The following is a 27,805-nucleotide window of genomic DNA, read 5'->3' as shown; positions in this document are numbered from 1 at the left end:
AGGGAATTCCAAAGTGTGGGGCCTGGGTGGCTGAAGGCATCCTCTTTCAGCCTTAGGGTCACTTAAATATTTTTGTTGGGAATCCATCAGTGTTAGGGGGTGGAAATTTGCAGTGACATTCGTTGGTGGCCTGTCAAAGTGCAGTGTTTAAATTTTCACCCTACAGTCTGTACAATCGCTCGATCGATAGCAAGGTTTCCCAGCTCTGCTGTCAAAGCAATCCAGTGTTGCTAAGACTGTATTTATCATCTGAATATAATTTTAGTACGCAGCCCCATATATGGGCGAATATACTGAATGTCACCCATCACTTCTGCGAGAAATCTATGAAAATGGGCAGAGAAATGGCGGATCGCAATCCCAGCTCAACCCATCTTCCTCAGGTCTGCCCAAAAATTAGCAGAGGGAGTGTGGAAGGTCCTGCTCTAGGAGTTTAAGAACGAACCAGCGAAAGCCAAAATCCTCTAACAAGTGTTAAAAATTGGATTGCCAGGTGGTGAAGGATAAAATACTGGAGCCTGGTCTTCAGTTGCTTCCAAGCCTTTATTCACACTACTCAACATTACACACCCTCTTATAAATGGATACAAAAAAGTTCCCAGTTGATACCCACCACCTGAGTACAATTAACACCAATTGATATAAAACACAGAGATACAATTAACAACAAGTCTATTCCAAAGCAATAGTGCAAGTTTCATTGGTTACAGGGTGGATTGAGGAACAATTCAAACTTGAACAATGCTGACGGATTTGTTTCGTTCAAACATCTGAAAAAGTAGGGCAGGAAAAGACCAATGGGTCTATCAAGCATGTCCTGTCCCACACGGTGAAACCTGCTTACACCACTAAACCCAACCCAACGCCCCCCTCCCCACCCCCACAGCCACGTAGTATGCTGGGAGGCAAAAAAAGCTTTAGGCCAATTTAGGAAAAAACTTTGGGAAAACTCCTCTCCGATCCTGGCAGATGATGAAGCAAGCTCCAGGAGGTCATGGTGACCAACAACCCATCTACCTCCTATAATTCAACATACCTTCCACTCGCAGCAACTCTTCCAGCTCCCATTTGAACGTTTGCAGTAAATCCACACTAACTACACACCCACTGGCAACTTATTCCAGAGGTTACCGAGACTCTGCGAAAAAAGGAAATGCCTAGCATCTGACTCTATGCTTCCATAAATTGGTCTGATGCCCCCCCCCACCGCCCCACTAACTGTCCCCAACCATCTCGCTCAAGTGACCTATTCATGTGGACAGAATCTAATTCCTTCATACTTTTTAAACAATTCAATCATATCCATTTGAAGTTACGCTTTTCCGAGCTAAAAAGTCCCAGTTCTCCAAGCCTCTCCTGAAAACTAGATATAAATCGAGTGGCCCGATTCTGAACCTTTTCTAGGACCTTGATAGCCCTCACTGTGGGAGTGATTTTAAACCCCATGAACGGGTGGGTTGGGGGCGGGTGGGAGTTGAAAATAGTTGTTTTTTGGGCCACGACCGCATCCCGGCTTTATTTCCGGGTTTAATGTCGGCGCGGAAAATTACAGGCTTCCCACTGGGAACGCAAAGTCCGAAAATTTTGCGGTTGTGACCCAAAAAAACAACTATTTTCAACTCCCACTTGCCCCCAAACTACCCGTCCTTGGAGTTTAAGATCACGCCCTATGTGACGGGACCAAAACTGGGTGTAATGTTACAAATGTGACTACACGAAGGCCTTTTACTTGACCAAGGGTAAGGATATTACTTCTAGATTTATATTTAATTGTCCTAGCTATACATCCTAACACCCCATTTGCTTTTGCAATAACCTCGCAACTTTGGTCATAGACCTTCGATGATTCTGGAACTATAACCCCCAGGTACTTTTCCCACTAGCTGCATTGGGAGTATAACACTGAATGGTTCAGTTTGTATAAGACTGACATTTCTCTTTCAATGTCTGAGTGATCAGATATTCAAAATCCAAGAATTACCAGGATATCAAAAGAGCTGTTCTGTGCAAATCACAAAATGTCTGTTTGAAAGTCTCTAAGAACCAATCACTTGAAAGTTCTGAAAGAGGAAGAGGTTGCTTTGAATTTCCAACTGTTTCGATTAATTGGGCTCTTGGGTTGGTAAGAAATATTCCAAGAAAAAAACATTGTTTAAAAAATATTTGGAAAGGTTTGGTTTTGTTCTTTTGATCTCTTTCTGACTTTGTCCTCTCAAGGAAGTGTGATAGAGGGATGTCTACTGTAAATATAGAACTGTATTAAATGCCTTTCTATAAGTTAAATTCGCTTGATATTTTAATCTTAAAATGGGGTCTGATTTGATGCTGTATCATATTGGAAGAGTGGAGGGAGATCTTATGGAGGCATTGGATAAGTCCAGTAGTTATCAGGCAGGGTTTTCTGAGCCTTGGGTTTTCCGTTCATGTCTTGGGCTTGTTACCGAAAGCTTGCTTAGATTTCAAAACAAAGAGAGATAATCTCAAGGTTACAGAGAGTAGGGATTAGCCCATGAGAGTGAACCAAGAGCCACAATAATCTAGGATAAGAAGATTAGCAAAGTCTCAAAAATACAACAGTTATGTGTGGGATTGTACTTCTGGTGAGCTCATGCAAGTGCCTCGTGTTTCTTAAATGCAGCCCTACAATGATTTCTGGACATAGACAGTAATCCATATATTACCTTATCAAGATACAGATGGGTACAGTATTGCAGTGGTTATGTGACTGGACTAGTAATCCAGCGAGCACAAGTTTAAATCCTACCATAGCAATTTTTTTTAAATCTGGAAATAAAAAATTGGTATAAGTAGAAGTGACCATGTTGTAAAAATCCAATTGGTTCACAATGTTCTTTAAGGAAGGAAACTGGTCTGCTCTGCATTTGACTCTTAACAGTAAACCACTCTGCTGTATCACCAACTTCTCAGGGCAACTAGGGATGGGCAATAAATGCTGGCCCTGCTAGCAATGCCCACATCCCAAGAATGATTTTTTTAAAAATTCTACACGTTGTTTTTTGTTCTTTCTCTCCCCTATCCGCTGCACTGCCCCAATTTTCTCTCCCTCCATCTCATGCTGGAATACAACTCCATGGACACTGGCCTCCCAGGTGAGCATTCTTTACAGCTGAGCCCAAACAGGGACCGTCGGCGGCCAGTTTGACCGGAAAAGGGCATCGCAGAATATAGTGGGTATTTCTTTACAGAGAGTGGTGAGAATATGGAACCAGCTGCGACACGGTCGGTTGAAGCTAGATAGCACTGATGCCTTTAATACTTACACGAGGGAGAAGAGAATAAAGGGGCAGGCTGGGAAGAGGCAATTCGAGCTGGAGGAGGCTCGTGTGGTGTACAAACACCGACCAGTTGGGCCGAATGGCCTGTTTCTGTGCTGTAGATTCTATGTAATTCTATGTACAGTCGGACCCAAACCCATCCTCACCATCCACGTCTATGTATTTTTCAGGAGGAGTCACCGATAGGGATCAGGAGTGGGAAAGGCAGCTGATTTTTCTGGATTATAGTGGCCCTACCTCTGGCCTTAGCTGAATTCAACTAATTCTGTAGTGACTGTATACCATTTGGTGTGACAGTGTTCTGAATCGTGAGGTACTGTATATTAAAAAAAGGCAATAAAAATTACTCTGTGTTTTTAGCATTGGGCTTGTCTCTGGCTAAGGGAACAGGCTGAGTCATCTAGTGGAATATTAGCTTTGCAAGAACCAACAATATTTCATTATCATGATCAACATTTAATAAATTCAATGATACCAGACGTCTCTGTAAATTATGGATTTTGATGCACTGCATATTTTCATTTTTATACTGGCTGACTCATGAGGTAAAATGCGCAATTTTTATTAGCTAAATCTGTCATTTTGATTTATAACAGTAGACAGGTCACTCCAGAAGCACTGTCACTCACCTTGAAGTGTCAGCCGTGGCTCAGTTGGTCGCACTCTTGCCTCTTGAGGTCAGAAGGTTGTGGGTTCAAGTCTCACTCCGGAGACTTGGGCACATAATCTAGGCTGACACTCCCAATGCAGATAGAGGTGCTATCTCAGTTGGATATAAAAGATCCTTTGGAACAATTTCAAAGAACAGGGGAGTTCTCCCTGGTGTCCTAGACAATGTTTGTTCCTTAACTAACATCACCGAAACAGATAATCTGGTCATTATCACATTGCTGTTTGTGGGACCTTGCTGTGTGCAAATTGGCTGCCGTGTTTCCTACATTACAACACTGACTACAGTTCAAAAATGCACTTCATTGGCTATATAAGCACTTTTGGGCGTTGTGAAAGAAGCCACATAAATGCAAGTTCTTTCTTTAAAATGCCCTTTCTTCATCTATCTCCTCACTGGAACAAGTTCTGAAAATGGTTATGGTTGATAAGGTGATGGATGTGACTTGGAGCTATGAAAGAAAGATGATGTCAGAAGAAGGAAATTACAGACTGAGTCATGCAATCGTGTTCTGTCGTGAACCTGTGAGAAGTATCACGTTCCACAAAAAAGCACAAGAGTAGGATACATCCAACAGAATTTAAGGTAATAGTCAAAAGAGCCAGAGGGGAGATGAGGAGAAATTTTTTTACGCAGCGAGTTGTTATGATCTGGAATGCACTGCCTGAAAGGGCGGTGGAAGCAGATTCAACAGTAACTTTCAAAAGGGAATTGGATAAATACTTGAAGGAGAGAAAATTTGCAGGGTTATGGGGAAAGAGCACGGGTGTGTGTCTAATTGCACAGCTCTTTCAAAGAGCCGACACGTGCACGATGGGCCGAATGGCCTTCACCTGTGCTGTATGATTCTATCCCCCCTCTTGGTCAATACGCTGTGATCTAGTCAGCGACATAATCGAACGGCTCTCCGGTTGTGGATGGTTGCAGCCAGGAGTTCTCTCTCACTTTTTTTTTCCCCCCCTTGGTCTCGACTTTTCAGCGGTGAACTGAATATTTACTCTGGGCCTGTCATGTGCCGCAAGGGCTCGATATTTTATCCCAGGCTGCGACTATCCATGGTTTGCATAGGTCAGTAATTCTTCACTGTTTTGCAATAAGAGAAAAAAAAAGGGAGCTCGGGGCTGCCAAATTGGAATGCAGTCTTGTTTTTATGCTGAGTACAGACCATGAATATGAGGAATGTGATACCGCAGTAAATTCCAATTCTTAATGAGGTTATTGGGGCAGCCAAAAAGGGAGTCGCTTAACGGCACAAAAGCTTGAAGAAGACTAGGGGGGTGGGGGGGCGCTGATGGTGTGTGGGGGGGGGCGATGCGGTAGTTTCGGCATAAATTCACCGGCTCAAACCTAAGCTAGATCGAAAGGCTGCATCAATTCCACTGACGTTGAACTGTGTGGAGTTGGACTGGGCTGAACCGTGCAGATTCTGAGCAGCGCTGTTCGAGAGGGGAGCTCAGTGTTTACAGCTGCTCTGTGCTAAGGAGGAAGCTCTATGCTGTGCAGATGCCTGTTGTACAGTATCCAGTGGCCTACAGCTTGTAGCCGGGGATGAAACGGAAAAATCTGCCAATTGAGGGACGGTTGTCTGGTGACATCACACGCTCTCTCCCCCAATGAGAACCGTTGCTCGCCAGTATCTGCCTTGGCCACTTTAGTGTGTGACTGTGGAGTGCACTGGATTAGATTTCCAGACGAAAATATTAATAGGCGCTTCATATTTTTAAAAGAAAAAAATAATAAATCTTACGCTAGTGTGATTGAGCTCATTTCACTGTCCCACAGACTAAACAACGGTAAGAATGCTTACTTTCTCTTCTCTTAATCGTGTCTATGCTGCGGGAGTGGGGGGGTGGGATGGAAGCGGGGGGGAATAAACCTGGCTAAGCACCAGGACATTTGTCGAGTCATTTGATTGCAACAGGTTGTAAGGCTGCATAGTTAAGTCAAAATATAATTCAGCCATTAAGTGCCAAACTGTTGCAGCGACTTCAACAGATTGATGTGCTTTTTCTGTTGCCATGGAAACCATTTCAGAAAGCCGTGAGTGTGTCTTCAATTTTTTTTTTCTTCGCTTGCTGCTTTTCCGAGGCTGTTGCTGTTTCATTGCTAACGTAGAGGAGGATTCAGTGAGGCATCCGTAGGATTCCCCCATTACGAGCGAACGAAGGCAGGGAGCACTGGGAGTATCTTATGACTTCCTCCGACTCTGTAATATTTGCTAAAGATGTTGAATGATTGTGACGCGGGGCTTGTGCAGAAAGCGACAGGAGGAATCCATTCTTGTGCCAGACGGTAGACTGGGTCTAATGGTGGGAGCTGTTTTTGTTTTGTTTTTTTTGGCGCTCATTTTATCCGTGGCTCCGTTGTGCTCTCTTCTTCCTCCTACATACCTCTGTGGAAGTGTGGCTCACTAACTTTTTGTTGAGGGGGTACTGATCCCAGGCATGTTGTTGTGTGAGGGTTCAAGAATGCTGCAACACCATGCGGCAGGACGTGGGACTGACACCAATGGTCCTCCCACGCAGTGGACTTCCAGTTTCAGTTCTGCTCCCACGGGTAGTTATCTATGCTTCCGCCCACAGGAAGGGGAGGGGAGAAAAACACTGTGGGATCAGGAAGTTCTATTAAATCGCAAGTCCTATTATTTGATAGAACATTTTTGCTTGCTCTGTGGTTGTTGGGATGAGCTATTTTTATTATTCATTCTTGGGATGTGGGCATCGCTGGCAAGGCTGGCATTTGTTGCTTGTCCCTAATTGCCCTGGAGAAGGTAGTGTTGAGCCTTCTCCTTGAACTGCTGCAGTCCCTGTGGTGAAGGTGCTCCCGCAATGCTGTAGCAGTTTGATACAACTGAGTGGCTTGCCAGGCCATTTCAGAGGGCAGTTAAGAGTCAACCATGTTGGGGCGGGGCTGGAGTCTGGGTAAGGATGGCAGGTTTCCTTCCCTAAAAGACGTTAATGGGGCAGTTGGGTTTTTACGACAGTCTGACAGCATCATGGTCATTTCTGCTGATACCAGTTTTTTTTTAATTTTCAAATTGAATTCACGCGCTCAGACTGCTGTGGTGGGATTTGAACTCACGTTCTCTAGATTCGTAGTCCATGACTCTGGATTACTAGTCCAGTAACGTAACCACTACTTCCTAGTATTCCCTCGCTTTTTCTCGCTGGGCAGCAGAGAAGGAGAGGAAATGACATATGGAAACGTCCTATGGCCAAATGGGACTGGAGACGCAGGGAACAGCAAGGTTACTGAGGTGAAGGAGAGCTGGGGAACAAATGGCTCCCTGACTGTATTATAAATACCAACGCAGGCTAAGAAATGAGTGAATATTGATACCACTGTGTCAGCCAATGAGTTGGAGGCAGGGCAGGACTTGTGGTTTTAATTTACCGAACTCACGACGGAAACTGCAGCAAAGTCTCCTGATAAAAACAGGATTATTTCTCCAGCAAAATGCAGTGAGTGGAGGATAGTTACATAAATCAAATTATGCACATAAAATCAATCCCAGTCACCAGCAATCCAGGCTCCAGGTGTGATTGATGGGGGCATTACCCAATCTTGTGGCCATTCTTGTGGCCGGGACTTGTAGTGTTACTGTACGCAGCCCAAAAAAAGTTACACGATAAAGATATTCTCCAAACGCCGTGAATTTAAAATGTAATGAGGGCCAATTTTACGAGACTGGCACTGTGAGGAGGGGAGCTTCGCACAACAAGGGAAGGGATCAGGAAATCATGCCGCAAACGCACCATGATTCTCTGACCATTAAATCAAAGGGTTGGACTATCGCTGGGCAGTGCCTGTTCAAACTTCCGACTAGTCTCGTCAGTAAACGAGGGCCTACACCTGCAGTGCGAACTCGTAAAACCATTCTCCTCGGAGGTTATCTTCACCCTTACCGCTGGGGAGCGAAACCACCGGGGCAGATTGCCTGCCCACTATTGAACTCAGTGCATTCTATAACAGCCGAACGATGCCCTCTGCTAATTTATACCCCCCACCATCCCCATAATCACTCTGTCTTTTGTTATGAAACCCAGACTTGTTCCATAAGTCACTATGAAGGCAATGAGACCTCACGACGTCATGAAAGAAAAGACAGAGCCTTCCCGATCTGAAGCATCAGTCTGGCCTCCATTTTAAAATTCTCATCCTCGTGTTCAAATCCCTCCATGGCGTCATCCCCTCCCTATCTCTGTGACCCCCTCCAGCCCACCAACCCTCCGAGAACTCTGTCTTCCTCCAATTCAAGCCTCTTGTCCATCCCCCGCCCCCTTCATCCCACCATTGCCCTAAGCCCTGGAATTCCCTCCCGTAAACAATCCACCTCTCCACCTCTCTCTCCTCCTTTAAAGCGCCCCTTAAAACCTAGCTCTTTGACCAAGTCACCTGTCCTAATGTCTCCGTCTTTGGCTCGGTGTCAAATTTTGTCTGATTACGCTCCAGTGAAGCACCTCGAGGCGTTTTAGTATGTTAAAGGTGATATGTAAATGCAAATTGTTGTTGGTCCATATTGTGTTGATTATTTTAAAAAAGGAACAGGGCAAATAATCATTATAAATGGGACTGACGGTTTTAAGGGTAGCTACGAACATGAGTTGAAATGATGCTGTGCAATACGAGCAAGAAATCCTTTGCCTGTTATCTTAACAATGACGGTGAGTTGTTTAATAGGCCAAATTTCAGACGGACACATTTGCTACTATTATCACATGATGAGATTTCAACTTCATCGGTTCAGATCTGTGCGCCTGATCTAGCGACTTCTTAAATGGGTTTATAAAAAGCCGGAGGTGGGAGGTGGGTGAAATAGGAATAGTTTGACAACTGGCCCATCGGTATCAAAGTGAGTCTGCTGAGCATTCTGTTGGGAAAACAACCATCACTCCGCTGATGACAAATGAAAACACAGACTGTATCTTTTGTGCTGTTTTAAGAGTTGTTTTTTGATCTTTGTACAGGTGACCGTGTAACAGAACAACTTGCATTTATATAGCGCCTTTCACGTAGTAAAAAAGTCCCAAGGGGCTTCACAGGATCGATTATCAAACAAAATTTGACACCGAGCCACATAAGAAGATATTAGGACAGGTGACCAAAAGCTTGGTCAAAGAGGTAGGTTTTAAGGAGCGTCTTAAAGGAGGAGAGAGAGGTGGAGAGGCGGAGAGGTTTAGGGAGAGAATTCCAGAGCTTTGGGTTTAGACGGCTGAAAGCACAATCGTCAGTGGTGCAACGAAGGAAATCGGGGCTGCATAAGAGGCCAGAATTGGAGAAGTGCAGAGATCTTGGATGATTGTAGAGTTGGAGGAGGTTACAGAGATAGGGAGGGGCGAGGCCATGAACACAAGAGCATGTTGGCCCTTGATTCCAACACTGGCAGTCCAAGAAGATTTTGATGTGCTGTGAACTGGCCTTTCAAACTCTAGCAGCAGTCTCTTATTACACTGCTGATTGTGGCATAACAGGACACTGTGGCATCCGACCTGCTATATACTAGAGACACCTCCATAAATCTACCTATAAACAAAGTCTTGCGCTTCCCAAGCTGGCAGTCTTCAACTTTTGTTCATGAAGTTAGAACACACATCAGTCGTTCTGAACAGGCATTCTGAAAAATGGCCCACTCCCCATCCTCCAGATGTCAAATCTTTTACTCTCTCTGCCTGCATTTATATAGCACCTTCTCATGTCATAGAATCATACCATCTTGCAGCACAGAAAGAGGCCATTCTGCCCTCCGTGCCTGTGCCGGCTCTTTGAAAGAACTATCCAATTAGTCCCATTCCCCTGCTCATTCCCCATAGACCTACAAATTTTCTCCTTCAAGTATACATCCAATTCCCTTTAGAAAGATACAAGAAGCGTTATGTGGTAGCTGTAGAGGCTTCAATAATTAAGGGGACAGATAGTATCCTTTGTAAGCAGGATCGAGAGTCCCAGATGGCATGTTGCCCACCTGGTGCCAGGGTGACGAACATCTCGATCCGGTTTGTAAGGATATTGTAGAGAGAAGATCCAGACATTGTGATCCATGTTGGGACCAACAACATAGGAAAGAGTAGGCAAGAGGTCCTGTTCAGAGAGTATCAGGAGCTAGGAGCTAAATTAAAAAAACAGGTTATAATCTCTGGACTATTATCTGAGCCACGTGCAAATTGACGTAGGGATAAGCAGATTAGGGAAGTGAACACGTGGTTGAAGGATTGGTGTGGGAAAGATGGGTTCCATTTCATGAGACATTGGCACCAGTACTGGGACAGGAAGGACCTGTACCACTGGGACGGTCTCTACCTGAACCGGGCTGGGGTCAGGGTCCTAGTGGAAAGGATAGACAGGGACTTTAAACGAGTAAATGTGGGGTAGGGCACAGGTGGAAAAGGTAGTATAAATAATAATTCTAAAACAAACAAAAAGGAAGAGAGTGGAGTAATAGTCAGAAATTATACTTAGGGCACTACAGGTAAAGAGGAAACTAAAAGATGTAAAGTAATTAAATTAGGAGAGAGAAATAAGAAATGTGTGAGAAAAACAACAATACAGCAGAAGGACAGGTTAGGGTGTGTGGCCCAAATAAGCATTCTTTATACAAACACATGGAGTGTAAGGAACAAATTGAATGAATTGCAGGCGCAAATTCAACTTATAGGGTACGACATGGCAGCCATTACTGAGACATGGCTGCAAGAGGGTCAGGAACTGAATATACCAGGTGATAGGGTCTACAGGAAGGATAGGGAAACTGGTAGAGGGGGAGGAGTAGTCTTAGTGATTAAGGATGAAATTACTTCAATGATAAGAGAGGATATAATGAGAGGTAAGCAGGCAGTGGAGACTTTATGGATAGAATTAAGAAGTAGAAAAGGATTTAAGACAGTAGTGGGAATTGTATATAGGCCCCCTGGTAGCAGCTGTGAAGTGACAGAATGTATAAATGCAGAGAGTAGACAAGCATGTCGCAAAGGCAGTGTGGTTTTAATGGGGGATTTTAACTTTCATATTGATTGGGATAAGCAAGCGAGCTCATGTCAGAAAGGTAGTGAATTTCTTGAGTGTGTTCAGGACAGCTTTCTGCAACAATATGTCCTAGAACCAACAAGGGGGCTGGCCATATTAGATTTAATAATGAGTAATGAGCCAGATTTAGTTAACAGCTTAATGGTTTGTGAACATCTATCTAATAGCGATCATAATATGATTGAGTTCAACGTTGTGTTTGAAAGGGAGAAATCCATATCAGCTACTAAGATTCTAAATTTAGGTAAGGCCGACTTCAACGGGATGAGACAGAGACTGTCCACAGTAAACTAGGCAAATCTGTTAATAAGTAAAATGACAGAAGATCAGTTGGAAGTGTTCAAGAAAAGAATTTAATGTGATACAGAACCAGTTTATACCCCTAAGGGGCAAGAGCTCTACTTGCCAAAAAAAACTGCCATGGACGACAAAAGAGGTAAGGGACAACTTAAAACTAAAAGAAAAGGCATACAAAAATGTAAAAAAAAATAACACAGATCCTGGTGACTGGGAGAGATACAAAGACCAGCAAAGGGTGACAATACAAATAGTAAGAGCTCCAAAAAGGGAGTATTAAAAGAAACTTGCAAGGGATATCAAAATCAACACAAAAAGTTTTTACAATTATATTAGCAAAAAGAGGGTGGCCAAGAGCAATGTGGGCCCCTTAAAAACTGATAATGGTGATATTGTAAATGAAAATAAGGAAATGGCGGACATGTTAAGTAATTACTGTGCATCAGTATTTACAGTAGAGGAAGAGGATAGCATGCCGGACACCCCAAGGAAACTAATTTTGAATCAGGGATGGGGACTCACCATAATTAACATAAGCAAATTAACAGTAATGAAGAAAATAATAGCACTAAAGAGTGACAAGTCCCCAGGACCAGATGGTTTCCATCCCAGGGATTTAAAGGAAGTAGGTGAGAACATTACAGATGCCGTGACTATAATCTTCCAAAGTTCTCTTGATTCAGGAATTGTTCCTTTAGATCGGAAAATTGCACATGTCATTCTGCTATTTAAGAAAGATGAGAGAGGGAAACCAGGGAATTATGGACCAGTTAGCCTAATATCTGCTGTCAGGAAATTACTAGAGTCTATAATTAAGGATAGAGTGACTGAACATCTTGAAAATTTTCAGCTGATCAGAAAGAGCCAGCATGGATTTGTGAAGGTTAGGGCACGCTTGATGAACCTGATAGAATTTTTTGAAGAGGTGACTAAAGTAGTGGACAGGGGAATGTCTATGGATGTTGTTTATATGGACTTCTAGAAGGCATTCAATAAAGTCCCTCATAAAAGACTGTTAGCTAGTGCTGAAGCTCATGGAATTGAGGGCAAATTATTCACCTGGTTAGGAAATTGGCTGAGCGGCAGGAGACAGAGAGTAGGGATAATGGGCAGGTACTCAAATTGGCAGGATGTGACTAGTGGTGTCCCACAGGGATCTGTGTTGGGGCCTCAACTATTCACTGTATTTATTAACAACTTAGATGACGGGATAGAGAGCCACATATCCAAGTTTGGCGATGACATAAAGATTGGTAACATTGTAAGCAGTGTAGATGGAAGCTTAAAATTACAGAGAGATATTAATAGATTAAGTGAATAGGCAAAACTGTGGCAAATAGATTTCACTGTAGGCAAGTGTGAGGTCATCCACTTTGGACCTAAAAAGGATAGATCAGAGTACTTTCTAAATGGTGAAAAGCTTGAAACAGTGGAGGTCCAAAGAGACTTAGGGGTCCATGTACATAGATCATTAAAATGTCATGGACAGGTACAGAAAATAATCACAAAGGCTAATGGAATGCTGGCCTTTATATCTAAAGTGCGAGGAGCTCATGGAATTCTTTGTCACTAAGATTGAGACCATCCATTCAGCTGCCTCTGCCACTTCTCCCCCATCCCCTAGCCCATCAAATCAAACTTCCCCTACAGCTCCCCTCTGCCCTAGCCCTGAACTCACATCTTTCTCTAGTTTCTCTCCTATCTCCCCTCATGCCCTCACCGAGCTCACCTTGACCATGAGACCCACCTCCTGCTCCCTCGACCCTATTCCCACCAAACTGCTGGCCACCCAACTTCCTTTCCTGGCCCCTATGTTAGCTGATATTGTTAACGGTTCGCTCTCCCCTTCAAATTCGCCATCATCACCTCCCTCAAAAAAACCACCCATGACCCCTCTGTCCTTGTAAACTACCGCCCATCTCTAACCTCCCTTTCCACTCCATAGTCCTTGAACGTGTTGTTGTCTCCCAAATCCATGCCCATCTTTCCCGCAACTCCATTTTTGAATTGCTCCAATCAAGTTCCCACCCCTGTAACAGTACTGAAACGGTCATTATCAAAGTCACAAATGACATCCTATGTGACTATGACCATGGTAAACTATCTCTCTTCGACCTGTCTGCAGCCTTTGACACAGTTGACCACACCATCCTCCTCCAATGCCTCTCCTCCATTGTCCAGCTGAATGGGACTGTGCTCTCCTGGTTCCATTCTTAACTATCCAGTCATAGCCAGAGAATCACCTGCAATGGCTTCTCTTCCCACTCCCGCACCGTTACCTCTGGAGTCCCCCGAGGATCTATCCTTGGCCCCCTCCTATTTCTTGTCTACATGCTGCCCCTCAGCGACATCACCTGAAAACATGTCAGATTCCACATGTACGCTGACAACACCCAGCTCCACCTCACCACCACCTCTCTCGACCCCTCCACAATCTTTCATTTATCACACTGCTTGTCCGATATCCAGTACTGGATGAGCAAAAATTTCCTCCAACTAAATATTGGGAAGACCGAAGCCATTGTCTTTGGTCCCCACCACAAACTCCGTTCCCTAGCCACCGACTTCATCCCTCTCCCTGGCCACTGTCTGAGGCTGAACCAGACTGTTCGCAATCTTGGTGTCCTATTTGACCCTGAGATGAGCTTCCAATCACATATCTGCTCCATCACAAAGGCTGCTTACTTCCACCTCTGTAACATTGCCTGTCTCTGCCCCTGTCTCAGCTCATTTGCTGCTGAAACCATCATCCATGCCTTTGTAACCTCCAGATTGGACTATTCCGATGGTCTCGTGGCAGGCCTCCCATCTTCCACTCTCCATAAACTTGAGCTCATCCAAAACTCAGCTGCTCATATCCTAACTCGCACCAAGTCCCATACTCCCATCACCCCTGTGCTCGCTGACCTACATTGGCTCCCAGTCCAGGAACACCTCGATTTTAAAATTCCCATCCTTGTTTTCAATTCCCTCCGTGATCTTGCCCCTCCCTATTTCTCTAACCCCCTCCAGCCTTACAACCCTCGGAGATCTCTGCACTCCTCCAATTCTTGCCTCTTGAGCATCCCCAATTTTAATCGCTTCACCATTGGCGGCCCCAAGCTCTGGAATTCCCTCCCCAAACCTCTCTGCCTCTCTACCTCTTTCTCCTCCTTTAAGACACTCTTTAAAACCAAGCTTTTGTTCACCTGTCCTATTACCTCCTTGGTGTGAAATTTTGTTTGATAACGGTCCTGTTAAGTTCCTTGGGACGTTTTACAACGTTAAAGGCGCTATATCAATGCAGATTGTTGTTGTAGTAGTAGTAGTAGTAGTAGTAGTAGTAGTAGTAATAGTAGGCTAGAATACAAGGGGTTGGAATTTATGCTACAGCTATACAAAGCTCTAGTTAGACCACACCTGGATACTGTGTTCAGTTCTGGGCACTGCACCTTAGGAAGGCTATATTGGCCTTGGAGGGACTGCAGCATAGATTTACTAAAATGATAGCTGGACTCCAAGGGTTAAATTACGAGGAGAGATTACACAAACTAGGGTTGTGTCCCCTGGAATTTAGAAGATTAAGGGGTGATATAATCGAAGTTTTCAAGATATTAAGGGGAACTGATAGGGTAGATAGGGAGAAACTATTTCCGCTGGTTGGTGAGTCTAGGACGAGGGGACATAGCCTAAAAATTAGAGCCAGGACTTTCAGGAGTGAAGTTAGGAAACACTTCTACACACAAAGAGTGGTAGAAATTTGGAACTCTCTTCTGCAAACAGCAGTTGATGCTAGCTCAATTATTAATTTTAAATCTGAGATTGATAGATTTTTGTTAACCAAAGGTATTAAGGGACATGGGGCTAAGGCGGGTATATGGAGTTTGGTCACAGATCAGCTATGATCTCATTGAATGGCGGAACAGGCTCGAGGGACTAAATGGCCTACTCCTGTTCCTATGTTCCTACTGAATCTGCTTCCACCGCCCTTTCAGGCAGTGCATTCCAGATCATAACAACTCGTTGGGTAAAAAAAATTCTCCTCATCTCCCCTCTGGTACTTTTGCCAATTATCTTAAATCTGTGTCCTTTGGTTACCGACCCTCCTGCCAGTGGAAACAATTTTTCCTTATTTACTCTACCAGAACCATTCATAATTTTGAACACCTCTATTAAATCTTCCCTCTGTTCTAAGGGGAACAGTCCCAGATCCTCTAGTCTCTCCACATAACTGAAGTCTCTCATCCCTGGTATCATTCTGGTAAATCTCTTGCACACCCACTCCAAGGCCGCATAAAAAAGTTCTTCATACAGTTAATTCATGTTTGAAGCACAGTGACTGTTGTTATGTTAGATAAGCAAGATCCCACAAACAGCATTGAGATTAAGTTAGTCAGTTTTGTTTGCTGGTGGTGTCAATTGAGCGAGGAATGTTGACCAAATCACCAGGAAAACTCCTTAGTCTTCTTTGCACAGCCACCTATACTGGCAGATGCCATTTGGGTTTGAAGTCTCATCTGAAGGACATTACCTCTGACAATGCAGCACTCCCTCAGCATCGTATTGGAGTGTCGGCCTAGATTATCAGCTCACAACCTCCTTACCCAGAGGCAATGAACTGAGATAAGCTGGAAACAATGAACAACAACTTGCATTTATATAGCATAAGAACATAAGAACATAAGAACATAAGAAATTGGAGCAGGAGTAGGCCAATCGGCCCCTCGAGCCTGCTCCGCCATTCAATAAGATCATGGCTGATCTGATCCCAACCACAAATCTAAAGAACACAAGAAGTCGGAGCAGGACCCGGCCACATAGCCCCTGGGCCCTCTCCGCCACCCACAGGGCATTGACCGATCCGAACTCAGCTTCATGTCCAATTTCCTGCCCGCTCCCCATAACCCCTAATTCCCTTTACTTCTAGGAAACTGTCTATTTCTGTTTTAAATTTATCTAATGATGTAGCTTCCACAGCTTCCTGGGGCAGCAAATTCCACAGACCTACCACCCTCTGAGTGAAGAAGTTTCTCCTCATCTCAGTTTTGAAAGAGCAGCCCCTTATTCTAAGATTATGCCCCCTAGTTCTAGTTTCACCCATCTTTGGGAACATCCTTACTGCATCCACCCGATCAAGACCCTTCACAATCTTATATGTTTCAATAAGATCGCCTCTCATTCTTCTGAACTCCAATGAGTAGAGTCCCAATCGACTCAACCTCTCCTCATATGTCCGCCCCCTCATCCCCGGGATTAACCGAGTGAACCTTCTTTGTACTGCCTCGAGAGCAAGTATGTCTTTTCTTAAGTATGGAGACCAAAACTGTATGCAGTATTCCAGGTGCGGTCTCACCAATACCTTATATAACTGCAGCAATACCTCCTTGTTTTTATATTCTATCCCCCTAGCAATAAAAGCCAACATTCCGTTGGCTTTCTTGATCACCTGCTGCACCTGCATACCAACTTTTTGATTTTCTTGCACTAGGACCCCCAGATCCCTTTGTACTGCAGTACTTTCCAGTCTCTCGCCATTAAGAAAATAACTTGCTCTCTGATTTTTCCTGCCAAAGTGCATAACCTCACATTTTCCAATATTATATTGCATCTGCCAAATCTCCGCCCACTCACCCAGCCTGTCTATAGCACCTTTAACCAAGTAAAATGTTCCATGCCACTTCATGAGCGATTATCAAACAAAATTTGACACTGAGCCACATAAGGAGATATTAGGACTGCTTGGTCAAAGAAGTAGGTTTTAAGGAGCATCTTAAAGGAGGAGAGAGAGGCGGAGAGGCGGAGAGGTTTAGAGAGGGAATTCCAGAGGTCAGGGCCTAGGCAGCTGAAGGCACGGCCGCCAATGTTGGAGCGATGAAAATTGGGGATGCGCAAGAGGCCAGAATTGGAGGGGCACAGAGATTGCGGAGTGATGTTGGGCTGGAGGAGGTTACGGAGATAGGGAGGGGCGAGGCCATGAAGGGATTTGAAAATAAGGATAATAGCTAAACATATAAGCAGTCAGCTAGATTTTGGATGCAAGGAAAAGAAAGCCATGATCAAAAGAAAGACAATTTCTTTGCAGTCAGCAAAGTTATTCAAAGTACTGCCCTAATACCAGTTTTAAATGGTGATTCCGCAGTCCCTTGCTCCCATCAGGGAACGACAGTTAAAGTGAGTGGGGGTCAGAGATAGGGTTACAATATTGTAGTCACGATTCTCCAACCTATTGGGAGTTCAGGATCAAGGAATTAGCCTTTAAATTGCCTCTTAGATTGCTGACAAGCTCCAGCGAAATTTCAGTCTCCGAGGGCTGACTAATTTTGTTTTCAACTCATGTGACTGGAAATAACATTATAGTAATAAATGTATCTGTATATTCATCCTTAGACTACTAAAATCGGCAGAGAATTTTAAAGAAAATGAAACACATTAATTCTGCTGCCCACCCAGGAAAAGAAGGGGTAATTTTGACTTCATTGGAAATAAAAATCAGGAGAGATGTATAACGGGGGGCTGATCCGATATCGTCCGCTTTTACCCTATCGCCCAAAGTCAAAATTAGCCCTTCTTTTCCTTGTCATTCTCTCTTTTTTAATGAATATTACTTTCTCTACCTACTAGAAAACTAGAAAAAGAAACTCGTGCATTTATATAGCGCCTTATCGCATCATTAAGGTGATCACTAAGTACTTTGCAGAATTAATTATAGTTTGGAGTGCAGTGACTTCTGTGATGTGGGCAAGCATAGCAGACAGCCTCGATCCCTGACCTGTTTCTCCCAAAAGTCCTGAAGCTTTTATTTACCTGTTCACTTCTGCTCCTAAACCGACTCTGACCAGCATTCGTTGTTTGAGAAATCTCTTTCAGATTTCGATGCGTTATTTTTCTGTGTCAAAATCGGGAAGAGAGTGGTCGAACAAAAATGTTCGTCCGTTCGTCCTTTGATGTTGAAGAAGATGGCCAGAATATCAACTCAATTTCTGCAGTGAGTTCTTCGATGGCTGACCAGAGCGATTTTCCCTCGGAATGAGCGCCCGCAGAGCGGACCCCAGATACACCAGGTTGGGGAATCTCGATTTCTCGGGCGAGACCCCCTCAGCTGGCGTTTTACATTCAGACACCAGCAATGACGATGAGGCCTCATGAACAGGAGGTGCTTTCTCACCAGGCTTCCTTATCTTGAGCAAGCTGTTCCCACTTATGGGCAACTATTTGGCACTGTTTCAGAGTCGCTTTTAAGCAGTCTTTAGATCTCTTTTGCTGACCACCACGAAATGGCTTCCCAGTTGTCAATGTGGAGGTAAGAAGTCCCTTCAGACCAAAATTGCCTGGATAAGTCAGGTGATGCACAGCACTCAAATCAACAGCTGGGGCAGGTCACGATGAAGGCTGGTTCAAGACCTGGCCACTGGATTCATTTAGGAAAGTCTTGCCTTTTCATCAGACTACTTGTCACATCTTTCAGAAGCACCTTGAAATGACTTGTATGCAGTGAACTATTATAGGGATCATTTTTTTTTTCCATTGTTATTGACCAGTTAACAAGCACAGCAGCCATTTTGCCCACAGACAGTGGCAAGGTGAACAGATAGTTCATCGTTTACTTGATGTGGAGATGCCGGTGATGGACTGGGGTTGACAATTGTAAACAATTTTACAACACCAAGTTATAGTCCAGCAATTTTATTTTAAATTCACAAGCTTTCGGAGATTTTCTCCTTCCTCAGGCAAATGTTTCAAGATCTCCTTGAAGCCTACGCATTTATACATATTGAACAATAATACATGGTGTTTACAGACTGCCCCTGCAACTGCCCGTTGCCAAGGCAATCACCGTGTTCAGACAGAGAGGTGTTACCTGCAGAACCTCCGAATACACATTCAACAAAAAAACAAACGCTACACGTTACCCCACCAGCGAACAAATGTTATCTGTTTTTAATATAATGGGTCATTTGCTGGCTCTCTCTGCCTTCCGGATGTTTCTGCCTCTCTCTGTGTTTTTTTTTCTCTGTTTTTTTTCCCTGTTTGTTTTTTTGTTGAATGTGTATTCAGAGGTTCTGCAGGTAACACCTCTCTGTCTGAACACGGTGATTGCCTTGGCAACGGGCAGTTGCAGGGGCAGTCTGTAAACACCATGTATTATTGTTCAATATGTATAAATGCGTAGGCTTCAAGGAGATCTTGAAACATTTGCCTGAGGAAGGAGAAAATCTCCGAAAGCTTGTGAATTTAAAATAAAATTGCTGGACTATAACTTGGTGTTGTAAAATTGTTTACAATCGTTTACTTGGTCAAAGGAGGAACCTTGCCCTGGATATTAGAAGAACTTCTCTGCTCATCTTTAATGAGCAAACATGGTTTAGCACCTGCATCAAAGGTTAACATGTCTAACAGGGCTCACCTTTACTCGGTTGTGTATTCAAATGCCATATCAGGAATGGGAACTCACAGCCTTCTAGCCTACTATAAGTGAGTGTTTTACTGACTGAGCTAAGCAGACACTGTGATGTGATCAATGCAGTTTTGCAAAGTCCACCATTTCGTCACACACAGGATAATGCACTCACTCTAATTATACCCTATTCAGTAGGAGATTCACCATGTCAAAGATTTTGGTCCTTTTAACAGTAAGGACCTGCAGAAAACTTGAATACAAAAATCTTGTGTTAAGTGGACACTCTGTAGTATCTCTTTTCTGCCACTTAGTGTTAAATTATGGTACTACAGGATTGTCGTAATTAATGGATTTTTATAAAAAGTTTGAGGTCTGAACACTTGTGACTGTCACACTCTGGACCAGGCAGGAACCAAGTTCTTTTTTAAAATCCCTGAATATAAAATGATTTTCACAAGAATGTAGATCCTTTTAAAAATAAAAATTACCAATACTTCATTTGAACAAATGTATTCTAAAATCGATGCTGGTCACAGAGTAGATCAGCGATCCCCTGGGACTGTGCTTTGGCGGAAGGTTTTCTGGAACTCTCTCCCCCCAAAAAGATGTTGATCAATTGAAATTGACTTGGAAATATATCGCCGTTCCTTCATCGTCGCTGGGTCAAAATCCTGGAACTCCCTTCCTAACGGCACTGTGGGAGAACCTTCACCACACGGACTGCAGCGGTTCAAGAAGGCGGCTCACCACCACCTTCTCAAGGGCAATTAGGGATGGGCAATAAATGCTGGCCTCGCCAGCGACGCCCACATCCCATGAACGAATAAAAAAAAAATTTGAAAATTTCAAAACTGAGATTGATAGGTTTTTGATAGGCAAGGGTATTAAGGGATATGGAACCAAGGCGGGTAGATGGAGTTAAGATGCAGATCAGCCATGATCTAATTGAATGGCGGAACAGGCTCCAGGGGCTGAATGGCCTCCTCCCGTTCATTTGTTCCTATATTCCTATGAGCCAAAAGATGTGGAAATCCTATTTAGTTTATTGTCCTCCTCAGCCCTTTCCTTTCTCGCAGGGTTCAGGATTACCTCGATATCTGTCGACGTGGCAGAAGTCGCGAAGTTCTTTGGGCTGTTGGGTCAGTAGCAGTGTGTGAACACCTGTATCTCATGAAAACAGTGGAAGAATGTCTCTGATATTCTAGAAGTACTGCCAATGCAATTTTCTGCTCGAGTCTCGTTGGATACAATTACTGATGGGTTTCCAGTGCTGTGGTTATGATGTGTGCACATATGACAGTGCCATCAAGAGGTTGTTAGCTGCACTGCATTAGAATTAATCCAACCTTCTTCAGTTGGTACAGATGATTGCTTCTAAGGCCATAAATTTATGCCACTGGGGGTTAAAGTGGAGAGATTGCATCATTTGTTACTTTAAAATTGAAAAGAGGACTGACGTTAGATAATGTGGAGTATTGTAGTCTCCATTGCCTTGTTCCTCCCAATTTCTGTAACCTCCTCCAGCCTTACAACCCTCTGAGATCTCTGCGCTCCTCCAATTCTGGCCTTTTGCCCATCCCCAATTTCGTTTGCTCCACCATTGGCGGACGTGCCTTCAGCTGCCTGGGCCCTAAGCGCTGGAATTCCTCCCCTAAGCCTCTCCGCATCTTTATCTCTCGCCTCCTTTTAGTGACTCCTTACAACTTACCTCTTTAACCAAGCTTTTGCTCACCTGTCCTAATATCTTTTTCTGTGGCTCGGTGTCAAATTTTGACTGATAACACTCCTGTGAAGCGCCCTGGGACATTTTACTGCATTAAAGGTACTATATAAATGCAAGTTGTTGTTGTTGGAGCAGGAGACCTGCACTATAGAGGGCTGAGTTGATGGGGAATCTGGCCTCCCACTGATATAGTGGGAGATTTGCCACAGTGCAATTGCAAGTACATTTGCCAAGTCCAGAACACAAACTTCTCTCTCTGCAGCATTGATCTTCCACTCCACTTTATAGAGAATCACTCTCCCACTCCACTTTCTCCAGATTCACTCTCCCACTCCACTTTATCCAACTCTCCCACTCCACTTTATCCAACTCTCCCACTCCACTTTATCCAGCTCTCCCGCTCCACTTTATCCAACTCTCCCACTCCACTTTATCCAGCTCTCCCGCTCCACTTTATCCAACTCTCCCGCTCCACTTTATCCAGCTCTCCCGCTCCACTTTATCCAGCTGTCCCACTCCACTTTATCCAGCTCTCCCACTCCACTTTATCCAACTCTCCCATTCCACTTCATCCAACTCGCCGCAACCTGGCTTTATTTCTGGGTTTAATGTTGACGCATAAAATTACAGGCTTCCCACTGGGAATGCAAAGTCCAAAAATGTTGCGGTTGCGACCCAAAGAAACAATTATTTTCAACTCCCACCCGCCCCCAACCCACCTGTTCTTGGGGTTTAAAATCACCCCCATTAAGCCACAATGCCAATCCCTACTCTCTTTTTTCCAAAGCAAGTCATAGAATGAAAAGTTCAAGGCAGTTGCTTTGCCTGTGAACATCCCAGCAGCCTAAGACCTCAAGGTTATGTATATCCACATAGCATCAGAGAAAAACAACATTTCTGTGCTTCCATGCAGAAGGCAATTATCTCAGTGCAAGGCATTGGCCTTTAGCGTAGTCTCCATAGAGAGTTATTGTAAAAGTTGCCATAGTTATTGTCTGCACATGTAGGCATAAAGATGATGGCCCAGATTTTACTGGAGCAGGTCATCTTGTGGCGTACCCTGTAGGTTAAACTCTTTCCCTCACCATTCAGCTCAAAGTTTTTTTGCCCTGTACGTTGCTGGAAATGCAAGTTGATACCGGGGACCTTAGTGAACAACGGGACCAGCAGTCTATCTCCTTAGCCAATGAGATTAAATGATTAAGATACTGAAAGAGAAGTAAAGAGAGGGAAAGAAAAATTAGATTAATAGAAAGAGAAAAAAGAGACGGAAAGGAAAAGTGAGAAAAAACTTTAAATTTTAAATTTTAAAAATCTCTACTAACAATTTACTACCTGTAGGAATGAGACTCCACAGTTTAAATTGTTGCCATTCTGGGCTGGAGAGGTTGATTGACAGTACAAGAGCATAACTCTGCTCACTGAAAAGTACTTACGCTGTTATATACAAGCCCTAACTACCTGTGGCGAGTTTAATTGGCAATTAATGCGCAAATGCAGCAACTTCATGAAACTCACGGGGAGGTTAAGGGCGAGATAGTGTTTTTGCGAGGCTAACAGTGGAGCGGCACAAATCGTCCAGCAACTTGTGGTGATTCACAATTCATGGGGGTATCTCTTCCTCGCCACAAGTTGATGGATGAACTACACATTCATAACGGCGAGTGCCATTAAACTCACCGTAATTTTGGCAGCAAATTCTAGGCTGTTGTGTGTCCAAACCATCTAAAGATTTGGTTTATTTTCATCACACTTGGAAAATGACCCAAGGGTTTCCTGATTGATTCGAATACAATTGAAACTCCTGGCAAACCTGGAGAAATTCCAATTCTAACCTTCAAGGCATAGATTTAGAAAGAGCCAGATTTCAGGTATTATGAGACAGTGACAGATCAATTCAGATATCCATCACCTCACCCCCTATCCCAATGCACATACCATCAGGTAGTGGCACCTCCATTTGATTCAATTAATGAGCTCTGGGACTCATTATGACAATAATCTCTATGCTGCTGGACACATGTCTCTTCATGGTATCTGTACAATCTAACCTGCTTGTATATTAAATGTTTATTAAACCAACCATGCCTTTGTTTACTGTTTCAGCAAGGAAAACAATATTTTTCTAAAACAAAAAGAATAAAAAAGAGTTTGCTATCTCCAGGAAGACCTCTTACAAATTTCTTTTAAAATCTTTACACAACAGATATTCCCCTTCTCCCAGAATAGCATCACGTCAGACACATTTAAAAAAAATTAATTCTTGGGATGTGGGCGTCACAATCAAGGCCAGTATTTATTGCCTGTCCCTAGTTGCCCTTGAGAAGGTGGTGGTGAGCCACCTTCTTGAACTGCAGCAGTCCGTGTGTTGAAGATACTCCCACAGTGCTGTTATGTAGGGAGTTCCTGGATTTTGACCCAGTGACCATGAAGGAATAGCGACATGTCCAAGTCGGGATGGTGTGTGACTTGGAGGGGAACGTGCAGGTGGTGGTGTTCCCATGCACCTGCTGCCCTCGTCCTTCTAGATGGTGGAGGTCGCGGGTTTGGGAGGTCCTGTCGGAGAAGCCTTGGCGAGTTGCTGCAGTGCATCCTGTGGATGGTACACACTGCAGCCACAGTACGCTGGTGGTGGAGGGAGCTTGATTGGCATATAAGCAAAGTCACGGGAGAACCACTAGCATGTATAAAATGTGCAAAGACTATAAGCCACAAATATAACATAGCAATGACATCTCAGGTACTTTGGCCTTGACACCCTTAAACAGAAATTAAACCGTAACCTCAAAAAATGATGGACTTTTTTTCAATAGTTAATATTCAACTAAGCTCAAATAAATTTGAGAAAATTGTACTTCTGCTTAAAGACAGTTCGCCATATCACTGACAGTAGTATAGGCAAAATACGAACCAGAGTGCCACGTCTCGACTTTCAGTTCCAGAATAACTTTGCAGATCTCTGACATTCTTTGGCATGTTCCCTTTAGTGCCTGTACTTTCACTGGGGATCTATTATCCAATAGCCCACCTTGTGCTGAGTTAGTTGATCCGAGCCAGGGTGACAGAAGGAGTGTGGCAATTGGCCTTGATTTCCATCCAACAGCTATGGAAAAGTAAAGAGAGCCAAAGTTCCTACTTCTTATTCCTATCCATTGACCCCGCTGTCGGAAAGTGGATGAGTACACAGATTTCAAGTGAAGGCACAATTGGGTCCAGCTGTAAGTTGCTCCCCTCCCCATGCTCCCCAGTTGAATGGCGTGCTGACATTCACCATCTAGATTCACAGATGGAGGCTCACTTGGCTGAGGCACCAGAGGGCTAGCGATACACGTGGAGCCGCACCCCACCATCGGCCAGTGTCTTCAGTGGTTGGTTGGGGGGGGTGGCGGCGGGGGGGTCGATGACTTCCTCGAATGGATTCACATTAACAAATTCAAGAACATTTCCTCTGGTCAAGTGGTTCCAGCAAGATCGTGAATGCAGTCCAAAACAAGGGAGCCTTACATTCACGGACAAAGTAGCTACACATAGTGAGGAGAGGAACTCAACTCCATGGGGCAGGGGGAAGAAAACGGTGGAAGTCAACTAAGAAGTTGTTGTTTGAGAACTTGACAGCAGCATAATTTAGGGCGCTGACACCACCCAGCAGGGATAAGGCAGATCACCATAAATATCAGCATGTGCAATGACGCATTTGACCCAATTTATTTATGAACGTGGACACAGGATAGCCTATTTAGATGGCTGCTTGTTTACAAAACGATGAGATTTACTGACGGGATACCTCCAAGCACTGAATAGCAACAGTGTGACCTAAAATATAACACTCCATCAATCAAAATAATAGAATATTCAAACCCATATAAAGCAGAATCTGAAAATTATGTTGACCAGAGTATTTGGCCAGGCAAAACTGGTTATTTTTTCTTCATAAATCTGGATCTTATTATAGTCTGGAAATGACCCTGTGCAATATCACTGGGCAAACAATTTGTATCAAATTGCTTTGTCTGCTACTTTACCAGATGTTCATTTATTTTAAAGAAGCTGATGCCTTAGTTAACTAGTGGACAGATAAATTTGGCATAGATATGTTAAGTGTTTGTCTGCTGATGCTGCACAGCATAATTGCCAGGCATTATTACTTAGAAAAGGTTGGCCCAACAATATTTTTTCCTTAAATGCAATGAAGTTCTGAAGCTCTGATTAAACTTGTAACATCAGGATCGCTGGCCTACGTTTAACTTTGAGCTTAATAGCTTCCCAAGTGGCCAAAAATGTTTAAAGTTTGCTTTGGCCGAGTTACATAAAATTACATAGAACTTACAGCACCAGAAACAGGCCATTCGGCCCAACTGGTCTATGCTGGCGTTTATGCTCCACACGAGCCTCCTCCCACCCTACTTCAGCTAACACTATCAGCATATCCGTCTATTCCTTTTTCCCTCATGTGTTTATCTAGCTTCCCCTTAAATGTATCTATGCTATTCGCCTCAACCACTCCTTGTAGTAGCAAGTTCCACATTCTGACCACTCTTTGGGGTAAAGAAGTTTCTCCTGAATTCATTATTGGATTTGTTAGTGACTACCTTATACTTATGACCCCTAGTTTACCACTCCCACACAAGTGGAAACATCTTCTCTATGTCTACTCTATCAAACCCCATCATAATTTTAAAGACCTCTAATAGGTCATCCCCTCAGCCTTCTCTTTTCTAGGGAAAAAAGCCCCAGCCTGTTCAGCCTTTTCTGATGGTTATAACCTCTCAGTTTTAGTATCATTTTTGTAAATCTTTTTTGCACCTTCTCCAGTGCTTTTCTTTCCTTTTTGAAATCTGGAGTTGCAGTAATACTTCAGCTGGGCTGAAGGTGAAGGAGCGAGAGTCCTTCTGGTCACCAGCTGTAGCAGTCCTTGGTAAAGAAGTCCTTCGCTCAGTGTTTCCAGTAAAAATCATAAAACAACATGTTTACAATTTGTTAAGAGACATCAAACAGAGGAAATCTTTACCGACGCACTTACAATGTCCCTGTAACTTAGTGACGAAGGGATCTTTAGACTCATAATGCTAAATTTGAATCAATTTAGTTGCTCCTTACATTTTACGCCAGTGAATAGTCCAAACTACTTCACATCAGCAGCAAGCATGTAGTCTGATTGGCCTGTCAAACATCACTTGTGTTTTTATATAAAACTCTGTAATGGTCCAAGTGCCAATAGTTTGATATGCGCTACTAGAAGTTAGGCAGTGTTGTAATGGTCCCGGTAGTTTGCACTACTAGAAGTTAGGCAGTATTGTAATGGTCCTGGTAGCTTGCGCTACTAGAAGTTAGGCAGTGTTGTAATGGTCCTGGTAGTTTGCACTACGAGAAGTTAGGCAGTATTGTAATGGTCCCGATGGTTTGCGCCACTAGAAGTTAGGCAGTATTGTAATGGTCCCGGTAGTTTGCACGACTAGAAGTTAGGCAGTGTTGTAATGGTCCCAGTAGTTTGCACTACTAGAAGTTAGGCAGTATTGTAATGGTCCTGGTAGTTTGCACTACGAGAAGTTAGGCAGTATTGTAATGGTCCCGATGGTTTGCGCCACTAGAAGTTAGGCAGCATTGTAATGGTCCCGGTAGTTTGCACGACTAGAAGTTAGGCAGCATTGTAATGGTCCCGGTAGTTTGCGCCACTAGAAGTTAAGCAGCATTGTAATGGTCCCGGTAGTTTGCACTACTAGAAGTTAGGCAATATTGTAATGGTCCCGGTGGTTTGCACTATTAGAAGTTAGGCAGTATTGTAATGGTCCCGGTGGTTTGCACTACTAGAAGTTAGGCAGTGTTGTAATGGTCCTGGTAGTTTGCAATACTAGAAGTTAGGCAGTATTGTAATGGTCCCGGTGGTTTGCACTACTAGAAGTTAGGCAGCGTTGTAATGGTCCGGTAGCTTGCACTCCTTGTTTATATATAGACGGAATTCATTTTGATTTCCCATGTGTTAGAACATTGATGTTTCAACCGAATATGATTCAGTTTTATGTTCTTTATTGTGATTTATTATTAAATCAAATTGTACAAAATGGTACAATTTAAAAGAGGTGCAGGAATAGAGACCTGGGGGTTTATGTACACAAATCTTTGAAGGTGGCATGACAAGTTAAAAAGGTTGTTTAAAAAAAAGCATTCGGGAACCTTGGCTTTCTAAATAGAGGCAAAAGCAAGGACGTTATGCTAACCCTTTATAAATCACTGGTTAGGCCTCAGCTAGAGTATTGTGCTCAATTCTGGGCACCACACTTCAGGAAGGATGTCAAGGCCTTGGAGAGGATGCATAGGAGATTTGCTAGAATGGTACCAGGGATGAGGGACTTCAGTTATGCGGAGAGACTAGAGGTGCTGGGATTGTTCTCCTGCGAGCAGTGAAGTTTAAGAGGACATTTAAT

At 43.6% G+C, this 27,805-nt stretch overlaps 1 protein-coding gene across 2 annotated transcripts in view; it reads left to right on the top strand.

Moving 5' to 3' along the window:
• The first annotated feature begins 5,614 nt into the window (after positions 1 to 5,614).
• The window catches only part of mbnl1 (muscleblind-like splicing regulator 1), a 580,601-nt gene continuing 558,410 nt past the window's right edge, over positions 5,615 to 27,805 (top strand). For both annotated transcript variants that reach the window (XM_067994954.1, XM_067994931.1), the window contains exon 1: positions 5,615 to 5,759. The gene's annotated coding sequence lies outside the window, so the exon portion shown is untranslated. The remainder of the gene's footprint in view (positions 5,760 to 27,805) is intronic.

This window comes from Heptranchias perlo, chromosome 13, assembly GCF_035084215.1.
Source record: "Heptranchias perlo isolate sHepPer1 chromosome 13, sHepPer1.hap1, whole genome shotgun sequence".
Classification (NCBI taxonomy): Eukaryota; Metazoa; Chordata; class Chondrichthyes; order Hexanchiformes; family Hexanchidae; genus Heptranchias; species Heptranchias perlo.
Note: the sequence above shows the minus strand (reverse complement) of the source record. Positions and strands in the feature narration are given on the sequence as shown.